General features: G+C 35.4%; 1 pseudogene; it reads left to right on the plus strand.

Annotated features, from left to right (window-relative positions):
- Positions 1 to 7,797, plus strand: LOC110455471 (annotated as a pseudogene).
- Positions 7,798 to 11,456: the final 3,659 nt, after the last annotated feature.

The following is an 11,456-nucleotide window of genomic DNA, read 5'->3' on the forward strand; positions in this document are numbered from 1 at the left end:
TTGATATCAGTAAAATTTTGTTGCACGATTTGTCTTGCGTGATCTCCCTCTATTTTAAAATCTGTATATTGGCGGTTTGTTGCTGCACACTAAAATTGGTGGTAGTATTTAATGTGTGCGGAAACCGGAAGAACCGAAGAAAATCCTCGATGTCAAGTAGGTGAATGCATACTTTTTCACTTTCAAAGGGGGAATCGAACCCTGACTACCTTGGTGAAAGAAGAGTGCGTTATCAACTGCGCCGACCGACCAACCTCTTTTCCTTTATTCATTATTTACATACCAGTCTTCTCAGCTCATGGAATTTACATGTTGTATTTCCTGGAAAATTGCAACTTGTTAAACAAAGAAATATTTAACCGGGGTTTACTGCCTAAGATAACTGTCCTTGTTATTTCAAGGCTCCCGTAATAGTAAAGGTGACACGTGAGGTCAAATGGAGTTATGCCATAATATGTGGCAGAGAAGCAATATAGTGTCATATTGAGGCAAACATGTCAGACATGGGTTAACGATCGATTAAGAACGCAGATCATGGCCTTAACCCTACTTATAACCGACCTCGCCATATTTACATTTTATCTTGCACCGTGACGTCATATTTGTCTGAAGGACCATATTTATCGACAGTGTCATCATTGGGCAAATTGATCTATCCCTTATGTAATTAAGTTCCACCTACATTTTCATGACAAAAGAACATATATAGCGATTAATGTTAATACGTACATGTTTGTGTAAAAAGTAAAACTTTGATATTTTTCATTATCTCTTTTTCCTGTCTTTATTTTTTATCTATTTTCTTTTTCAGCAGTGTTGCCATAGACACCCGTCCTCCTATGATCCGGTAACGAAAATATTTCTCCGAAATTTGAAATTGTTTTTGAAATCTTATCAAGTTAATGTCTTATGTACAAAGGAAAGAAGAAGAATCCAAATAGAAAATACGAAACTGTGTATCGGTACCACAGTTGAGTAAGATATCCCCAGGCTGATATTGGTATATACAGTTGGTCTTGGTCCTGTTTTTATAGCATGGCCATGTGAATAAAATGTCACATACACATGCAATGTGTTTTCTTATACATTGAAGGCTGGAACGTTTGAGAGACGGCGAGAGCGTGGTGGTGGCGGAGGGATACATATTCGAATTTGAAAGAAGAGGATATCTCACAGCAGGAAGTTTCGTTCCGGAAGTTATTCTCGAACATCCAGAACGTGTGAAGAGCTTACACGAAGAATTTGTTCATGCCGGAAGTGACGTCGTTCTAGCATTTACAGTAGGTGGTTTAAACGTTTAGTTACTTTCATTTGTTGAGAATCTCTAACGTGCAATATTTTACCTTTGCCTTATACAATTAAGTTCCACCTACATTTTCATGACAAAAAATATATTTAGCGATTAATATTTATGTAAAGTCAACGACGCGTCTTTAACTTTACAACTAACATTTTGATCTGATCTGTTTATTGAATAAGTGTTAAGATTTCCACGTAGATAGCTGGGCGTTTATTCCTGGAACGGCCGTGGGCTTTTAGTGTTGTCATCATTTAACGATAGGATATGATTCCTGCCCTAAGATGCAGTGTGTGATCAATGCACGCAAAACGCACTGTTCGAAAATTTAAAATAAGAGTGAGATATGTATAAAGATAAATCATTGTTGTTTTGGAAATGTGCAATATATATACCCACAGTCTTGAACTAGAATCAAATAGAACGATCCATTTATTTATATAGCGAGATATGATATCCCCCGATTTGGGTAATTCAAAAAAGAAATTATATTGTCTAAAATATGTTTGAGCAAGAAGAATATGCGATTGCATCATCATAGTTCCTTAGCTATTTGCAATTACAATATGATCTAACTGTCTATTTTTGTTGTACTTTTCCGGTGCCTGAAATAAGCAAAGTATTCAACGAGGTTTTAAAAGACACTTACGATGTTCGCAAAAATGACACAAAAGGTATTCAGTATTTCTCATACACTAAATGTATTTACAACTACTCTCACCGAAGCGGTGTGCCAGGTATATTTTATATCATTTTTGTTTGTTTCACTTCTCAAGTGTCTGATCTCAATGCACACTTATTTTCATCACAAAAAGAAAAAGAGAAAAGAATGTAATAGAGTCAAAAAATGTACAGGACATTTACAAAATATTGGGTTACAAAAATTTGTAACAATCACTGTTTACTTATGTTTTTTTTTTAAAACAAGTTTTTATTATATTCTGGATTCAAGCAGTCGACGCTTTCTTCAAATAAAGACAACAAACAGACTGAGAAAAATACAAATATTCCTATGTGCAGTGTTTTGTTATAGTACTATGCTCACCGAGAAAAGCTCCGCCTGATAGGTCGAGAAAATGATTTGGAAAGAATAAATATGGAGGCTCTCAGAATTGCGCGCCAAGTCGCAGACGACACCGGCACATTGATGGCGGGAAACATATGCAATTCTAGAATATACAGAAAGGGCGACGAAGCATACATCGCAGCGGTCAAGGCAATATTTAAGGTAGAGTAAATTAACATTTTAAGTTAAAAAGTGTTAGTTTAAAAATGAAAATCTTTTTTTATCCACCTGTTAATATTTTGGACATGAATAAATACTACAGCGTTACAGACAACATGTGGTAATTGTTTCCGGTAATTTGCCTGGCTGAATTCTCGTATTGATTTTGGAATTTATCAACAACCTACAGCAGCAGTCGTAAAATTTTATCAAAGAAAACAAAAGACTATCACATTGTAATTGATTTAGAACTCAATCTGAATGGTCTAAAAAATCATATCAAATTCGAATTAACAGCTTAAATTCTAATATCTAAAAGTAACATTAAAAATAAAATACAGATTAACCCACAAATACATCACTGGTTGCAAATTTAAAAATTAAAAGAAATTAAATTTAACATCTTTCTGACCTTGGTTTCCCTTGTCCCTGCTTCGTCCCACATGTCTTGTCCTTTGTCTTTTGTGTGCATTTGATTTTTGTCTGTACACCTAATGTCACGAATACCATTTTTTATTATTAATTTATTTAAATATTAATTTGTGTGGGTGTGTAACTGTAATTATATAAGTGTCTGTGTGCGAATTCTTTTTTTGTCTCTGTATATAGGTACATGCTTCATAAGTATTTATTTATAGTGAATTAAAAGGAAACTATTAGCAATAACTCTTCAGCTTTAAGAGCTTAACCATGAAGCCATGTCCGTACACGACTATGGCTATTGATAGCACTTTAGACACAAAAAAACAAAAACAAAAAAAAAACAAAACCAAAAACAAACCAAGTTATCGGAGAAGGCTGACAATATTTAGGGTAATTCCGACAGATAAGGAAAATCCAAGTTGATCCTGCTGGACCGGATGGATCCACTTCACTAGCGGGACCGCTAGGTGGTGTTGTACATCATAGGGACCAGGGATATGTAGAAATGGTAAACGTATAAGAGGAATATGGTTAAGAGGCTTGAATTGCGCCTAATCTGTACGCACGGAGGAGGGATTGTCTGGTAATACAGGCCGTCAGATATACCTGACCTCATCAGGATCCAGAGTTAGTTATTTCGCATAATTCAACTGAAATGATATGATTCTACTGTTGTTAGGGGGATGGGTGGGAGCTATACAATTTATCTAAACATATCTTGCGTCTTCTTGTTGTTTAAAAACATGTTTTTTCTCTCAAAGATTGGCTTCATTTGGAACACAACGGAGGGTTTCGTTTTCTTTTGTCATAACCTCATTGTAAATGGTATTTACTAGATCTCACTCACATTGTTGTTTTGTCGCAGACCTAATGCGTGTTCCTCATAGACAGTGCTGTTGTTTTAAGACATTTACAATTAGAAAAGGAAAACATTCGTGATAATTTTATTGAAGCGATTACTAACGATTTAAAAAATGGATATAGAATTGATATATTTCGAGATTTTTCTCTTGTTAACTAGAAATTGTTTTAATTTAAAAGCTCTAAACGGTTTCCTTAGTTCTTTTTTGGGCATCACATTTTCTGTCTGACTTTGTTTTGCAATCAATCAATACCCTTGTTGGCTCATACACTTCCAAGACGGAAGTTGAAATAGATTAAAATATGGTTAACAGGAGCAGGTGGAGTTGGCAGTGAAGGGCGGGGCCGATTTTATCGTCGGGGAGACGTTTGGAGAGTACGGAGAGGCTGCTCTTGCTCTGGAAGCCATTAAGAAATATGGCAACGGTAAGTATGGATAGTTGGAGAGGTGCAAGAAAAAGGTAACACATTTTCGTCAAACTCTGATAACTTACAAGTGTTTTATAGCGTGCGAATCGATAATCCAGTTACCTTCGTTCACACAAAATAGTGGACTGATAAATATAGGTTCCTGAATAAGTGATACAGTTTTGTAGAGAGTGGCTGGGTAGTGATCAACGGATCAGGCATATTTCGGATTTCCAACATTACTGACGTATACTAAAACAATGCAAATCAGTTGAATAAAAATGTAATTGATATACCAATTAAGTTTATTACTTAAAAGGTTTACCTGTTGTGATCACTATGTTATCACCCAACCCCATGGATACCTGGGACGGCATAAATATCGGGGAGGCGTGTCGTATGCTGGAAGAGGGCGGTGCTGATGTGGTGGGCCTCAACTGTGGGCGTGGCCCTGTCACCATCATCGAGTCGCTTAAATGTGTAAGGAAGGCATGCAAGGTATGCAGTAGGGTTACGTGAGACGGAGTGGGTTAATTAATAAACAAAATCCTAATTATGGCTAAATATGTGTCATGATAAACAAATGGTATGTTGGAAGCAGTTTGCTAATTTATTAGTCTAAACATAAGAAATATTGGCAGCTGTATGTCAAAATGAAAGCACTTTTAAAACACATATCATTATGAAGATTTACGATATATTGATACACAAGTTATGCTGATAGCGCCGCAGATAATTGATCTCCACATTCAATGAATTGTTGCCCCGACAGGGACCCATAGCCTGCCTTCCGGTACCCTACAGGACGAGTGTTGCCGAGCCAACCTTCTTCACCATTACATGTCCTGGTTCTGGTACGTAACTTCCGGTTCAGGTGACCATGCTTGACCTGAGCAATTTAGAGAGTTTGAAATGGATATATATGAAGTCAAAGAAAAGCAAAGAAGGGAGTAAAGAGGGAGGGAAAGCAAACAAGGAAAACTTATACTCGAACAGGAATAGTTGAAACTGTAGTCGAGCAATCTATGATTAGTAAACAATGAAGAATGCCTGTTGATCAAGTCTAGTGAGCTTGTATTAGGCCAAACAAAAAATACTTGGTGTTTCGGTTAACCCTACCTACCCTCATTTTTTGTGCCTACCCTAAACTTTAAGGCAATATTCAAAGAAGCACTGTTAAAATCACTCTCCTTTATAAACCATATACAATTTTTCGCTAAAACAAAATGTGTTACCTACCTTCATACGCTAATTTTTTCCAACATATTACAACCCCCCTACCTCCCCCCCTCCAAGATTAAAGTGAATGCGTGCAAATAGGTCAATTTTCTAGAAAAGAGAAACTTAAACTGTAAGGCAGATACAAAAGAGTCAGTGTGTGAAACACGGTAAAAAAGGGTCAGTGTGTGAAACACGGTAATAAAGGGTCAGTGTGTGAAACACTGTAAAAAAGGGTCAGTGTGTGAAACACGGTAAAAAAGGGTCAGTGTGTGAAACACTGTAAAAAAGGGTTAGTGTATGAAACACGGTAAAACAAGAGTCAGTGTGTGAAACACGGTAAAAAAGGGTCAGTGTGTGAAACACGGTAAAAAAGGGTCAGTGTGTGAAACACTGTAAAAAAGGGTCAGTGTGTGAAACACTGTAAAAAAGGGTCAGTGTGTGAAACATTATAGTAAAGGGTCAGTGTGTGAAACACTGTAAAAAAGGGTCAGTGTGTGAAACACGGTAAAAAAGGGTCAGTGTGTGAAACACTGTAAAAAAGGGTTAGTGTATGAAACACGGTAAAACAAGAGTCAGTGTGTGAAACACGGTAAAAAAGGGTCAGTGTGTGAAACACGGTAAAAAAGGGTCAGTGTGTGAAACACTGTAAAAAAGGGTCAGTGTGTGAAACACGGTAAAAAAGGGTCAGTGTGTGAAACACTGTAAAAAAGGGTTAGTGTATGAAACACGGTAAAACAAGAGTCAGTGTGTGAAACACGGTAAAAAAGGGTCAGTGTGTGAAACACTGTAAAAATGGGTCAGTGTGTGAAACACTGTAAAAAAAGGGTCAGTGTGTGAAACACTGTAAAAAAGGGTCAGTGTGAAACACGGTATAAAAGAGTCAGTGTGTGAAACACTGTAAAATAAGGGTCAGTGTGTGGAACACGGTAAAAAAGGGTCAGTGTGTGAAACACTGTAAAAAAGGGTCAGTGTGTGAAACACTGTAAAAAAGGGTCAGTGTGTGAAACACTGTAGAAAAGGGTCAGTGTATGAAACACTGTAAAAAAGGGTCAGTGTATGAAACACGGTAAAAAAAGGGTCAGTGTGTGAAACACTGTAAAAAAGAATGACGGAAAGATCAATCGGTGGTAATGAGTAAAGTGAGAGTTGAGAAAGTGATAGGTAATATTTGTATCGCTACATTGGCTAATTACAACAACATCAACCTCAATGCTTCCACGACCTAATCTCAAACGATCTCTTGTAGCTTTATTTATTTGTTATCAATTTATAGGTATTGACACTGAAAAATAACAGATGAATCTTGTGTTAAAAGCTCAATATTATTAAAATACTTTTATGAAAAATGTTTTATTTTGCTCTTGAAGAGGAATAGTTTTCTCTTACAATGTAAAGTTAAAAAGGAAATTTCGCATCTAAGTACATAAATTTTGGAGGGATATCTAACTATATCATATATAAAGCTACAGAAAAACTGATTTGCGCGATCTGTAAAGCTCTGGGAAAATATCGCCATGCTCTATAAAGTAAGGAGGAAACTTTAAATTTTGTTACAATTTAAACTTAAAAGAAAACTGTCGCCTAATACTACATAATGTTAAAGAGACTGTCGCTCCATATGCCTCAGAGTTTAAAGGAGGCAGTAAGATCACAATCGTGAATGTTTAAGAAAAAATGTCAATTCGTTCTCCTTTAAGTTATCGAGAAAATTAACTTTAGTAGTTTTAATAAGGATTGTTTTTCATTTTCATGACTTTTAAAGCAATCGGGAATTCTTCGCTATTCGAACACTTTGTTACTTTTTGTTGAAATTTTGTGGTTGTTTTGGTGCTAATTATATATTCTGTTGGAGAATTGACCAAAATAAATGAATTAATGAGTGAATATTTGAAATTCTGTTATAGTGGCCATCTTTTGAGTTATAGACAATTAGCTGTCATTAATAATATGACTCGACCTGTGTTATCAAATAAATGGTTATACATTTTTAAATTCCAGAAACGAAAGCTTTCCCATTGTAAGTGTTGACGTGACTAAGTTCCCGCGACGAGATCCGGACGTTTGCGCAGGAGGCCAAGGCAGTGGGAGCGACCTATGTTGGTCTGTGTTGTGGAGGAGCTTCAAACACGCTCAGGATCGTGGCAGACGTATTTGGCAAATGCACAAGCACTTCATCTTTGGCGATGAGTCAAAGTTTGATGATTATTACACGAAAGATGCTAAATCTAAAATGGTCGCCAATGCTTGATTTTAAATTAAGACTTTTGTTTAAAATTCCATTCAATTTCAAGAGTAAAAAAGATGATGGAGCGTTGTTTTCATTTCTATTGATTATTTTTGCTTTAGATTTTAGACTTTCTTAGGGGGCATTCTCTTTATTTAGTTGTATGTTGTAAGTAATTGTAAATCAAGACTGGTTTTGAGTTTTGAAACCTTAGGATGAATTAATCTTCCTATAGACGTATAACGCTTTGCGGTTTTTCCTTTCTGTAATTTTGAACTCGACGCAAATAGAATCTGGAGTAGCCTCCCTCAACCGTCACGCGATGCAAGGAAGATCGTTAAATGAGTAGAAGAATGTCTCTCAGTAAAGGACGATTGAATAATTTCCAAATTACCGTTGGAAAGTAACTTTAAGCTTAAATACGAATTACTAATTTCTTGATTGATTTAGTTATTGTAACGGTAAAATTTAAATTGCTTCGTTATAAAACTTTGCTATATATACTGAAAACCTTCTGAAAAACACTCGCTGAACTGAACGAACATAGGGAATAATCGTTTGCAGTATTATAAAAATGATAAACGACAAATAGTCATGCGACAGCTTAAAAATAAGTTCAAGATGTGTGATTCCCATGATGCATACACAATCTAGTTATTCCGGGTGGTATAGCATAGAATACATGCCCAAGACAAACTGAGCTCTAATGCCAAAGAATAGATCACATTGACATACTTCTTGTGTCATAATTTAAATACATTAAAACGCACTTGGAAGTTAGAAAAAATGCATATCTACCATGTTACTTATAGTTTATATTGAATTGCCATTTTTTTATATTTTATGAATAATATCATAATTATGTGATGAATTTATAAATTGGATAAACATATTTTATTCCAGGTTTTTGATTTAAACATATTCTTATCTGCATCTATTAGGCACAAGTTGTCCAACTTATAAAAAGCCTTTTCCCAAAAGCATATTATAATATAAATGTATATACATACAAGATGGCAAATTTAAATTTAAAGACAGAGCCTTTTCCCAATTACATATTATAATATACATATATACAAGATGGCAAGATATTTAATGCGAGATCGTGGTATTGATCTTCTCCGACACACAGACGGCACTAATTGCATTGTCCACTATTCATTACATTTAAGATTAACATGAGTGACGAATAATTAATTACTAACATGAATAATTAACACCCAGAACGTACAATTTCTGAAGAAAAGTGTAGGGTGGAGTTCATGGTGTTGGATGGTAGGGTGGGGGTAGGGGTTAAAAATCTATGGGAATCTAAAAAATATTGATATTGCGGAGTATGTTGAAATATTATTTCTTTTTCTTGTTGGCTTATCAGCTGCAGGTCCAGAGGAACAAAATCATTCCGTTCACGATATATGTTAATGCTTTGTTCTACATAATTATTACAAGCAAAACAGAAATCAATTGTATTTGCACGGAATACATCAGTATTTACGGTACTAGCTCGGTTTCTGAGTCTGGTATGTAAGATATTCATTTTTCGATCGCCAATCAGATAATAATTTGGAACTTGTATATTTTGAAGATTGTGTAACTCTATGTCTCATGTCTAGGTCTAATTGATTACAAAGTCGGATTGTAGAAGGGAAAAAGGATGAGTTTGAAACTTGATGTCGAAAATTAGGTAGAGAATAAGTATGGCCATTACTGAGGTTGTATGGTGAATTTTCTGAAACAAGAGGAGACAATAAAAAAGTAAGATAGGTTGTCATGAAATAAATATGAGTATTCTCTGCTTGAATAAGAGGGTAAACCCGTGATTATGCGTACAGACTCAAGTTCAGTCTGCACGGATAATAATGTGTTTTCCCAAAATCGAATCAATGGTTAAATCGACCTTTTCTTCTACGTGAACTGTGCAGTATTCGCTTTGTACTTGTGAAAATAATTTAAGTTAATACTACGATGTAAATGGCAAACAAAGTTAAATCATTAACATTCATTTTGAAACTAAATTGGATATCTTATGAAAACGTTTATAATCAAAGATAACATTTGAAACCTGTATTAAATACTTAAATAACAAGACCCTTTCTGCATTTTGTGACGGACAGTGCTGATCACTTAGGAATCAAATGTTGTTTTTCTCTCTCTAGTAAACAATATCGTACACAAATGACTCCATATCCTTACCGTGCCTTTTACAATGATACATTACGAATAGTCACGTGTTGGATCGGCATGTTACACTACGATGGTTTTACACCACATACGGAAAGAAATGAAATAATTAATTGAATATTTGTAATATTGTTAATAAGTATGATTTAAATGTACGATTTATAAACATGCAAGGTTTAATGGTCGTATTTGTTTTGTTTAAGGGTTAAAATTACTGAAGTGGATTAAAGTAACCAAAATGCTTACTTTGTTCGTGATTGACTTTCGACAAATTTGAAATATTCTTTGGGTTTTTTGGCAAATAATACACAACCTATTTTGACCCATTCGTGTTAAAAAAAAAATTTGTCGTCAAAACGTCTGATTAATGTCACGTGCTGCTAAGACAACAACCTAAATAGAATTAAAATTTGGTGTTACAGACAAACCTTAGTCTAGATAAGGGTTTTCATAAGACTGTCGACCAGGAGGTAATGCACTAGTATCTAGCCAGGTAAATTGTTAGGTCGTGGATGGAGGACGAGCAGGACCAGACATTGGTTTTCGCCCTTTCCAGATAACGAAGAGGCATAAACTACTGACCTCTTCTGTCGGTCAGTCCGTCTGTATCACATCTTAATAAAGACTTTTGCTCCAATTCTTTGATACCAGATTTTGCACAGCCTTCTAACGTTATATTTGAATACATTGTGGAAAGTAATACTAACATATCAAATGAAAATCACAATGATCTATATTTTCCGTTCATTGACTCTACATCGAGCTCCGTTTCTTTGGTTAGACATTGGGTTTCGTTCCTTTTCTACCAAAGCGGAAGCTGAAAATATGTACTTTTTACGGTCGGACGCAAAACAAACCTTGTACTCCTGAAAGGAACATGATCACTGCACCTCACGTAGCATATCAATTATGTGTGGTTTCATATTCAGGAATTCAAATTCAAATTCAAAGGGTTACTTTCTCTATCGGCTTTGAAAATGTCACGACAAAAGCAACGGAAGCGGTTTGCTATTTGATTGGTTTCCGATTGAAAAATTTGACTAATCTCTAAGCTGAATCTGTCTTTTGAAGATTACAGTGACATTCGACCTAAAAGCTGATTTAATTTACCTTTGAGCTGCCACGCGATTCTTTTGATGTGCATCATAGGATGAAACCCATCTACTTGCATCATCCGTAGGGTGTTGCGTACGTAGTTTTCATGACAAATTCCGATTGCGAAGAGAAGATATGTGTATCGAGAACGAGTTCCTTGACTTTGAAGATGTCAACTATCTTACAGATTATTTTTTGTATAATTATTAAAAACACAGAAGTTCTAATGCTAAAATCAAGTCATTCTGAAGACCGTACAACTCTTCTTCCTAGACGAAACGGGAAGAATCAAAGCTCAAGGAAAACGTTGATACAGCTAAATATTAATACAGAGGAAGTAATACATCCAGTTCAAAATAAATTATGTATGTCAATTAAGTACATGTATCAGGATTTACTTACATTGAATTAACATGATGGACGTACTTACCTTAGGTCGTACAATACACAATCCGCTTTATACCTTTACATGCCTCCATACATGTTTTACATGATGATAAGCAATTCAGTCCGTTTGTGAT

Source organism: Mizuhopecten yessoensis, unplaced genomic scaffold (assembly GCF_002113885.1).
Source record: "Mizuhopecten yessoensis strain PY_sf001 unplaced genomic scaffold, ASM211388v2 scaffold923, whole genome shotgun sequence".
In the NCBI taxonomy this organism is placed as follows: Eukaryota; Metazoa; Mollusca; class Bivalvia; order Pectinida; family Pectinidae; genus Mizuhopecten; species Mizuhopecten yessoensis.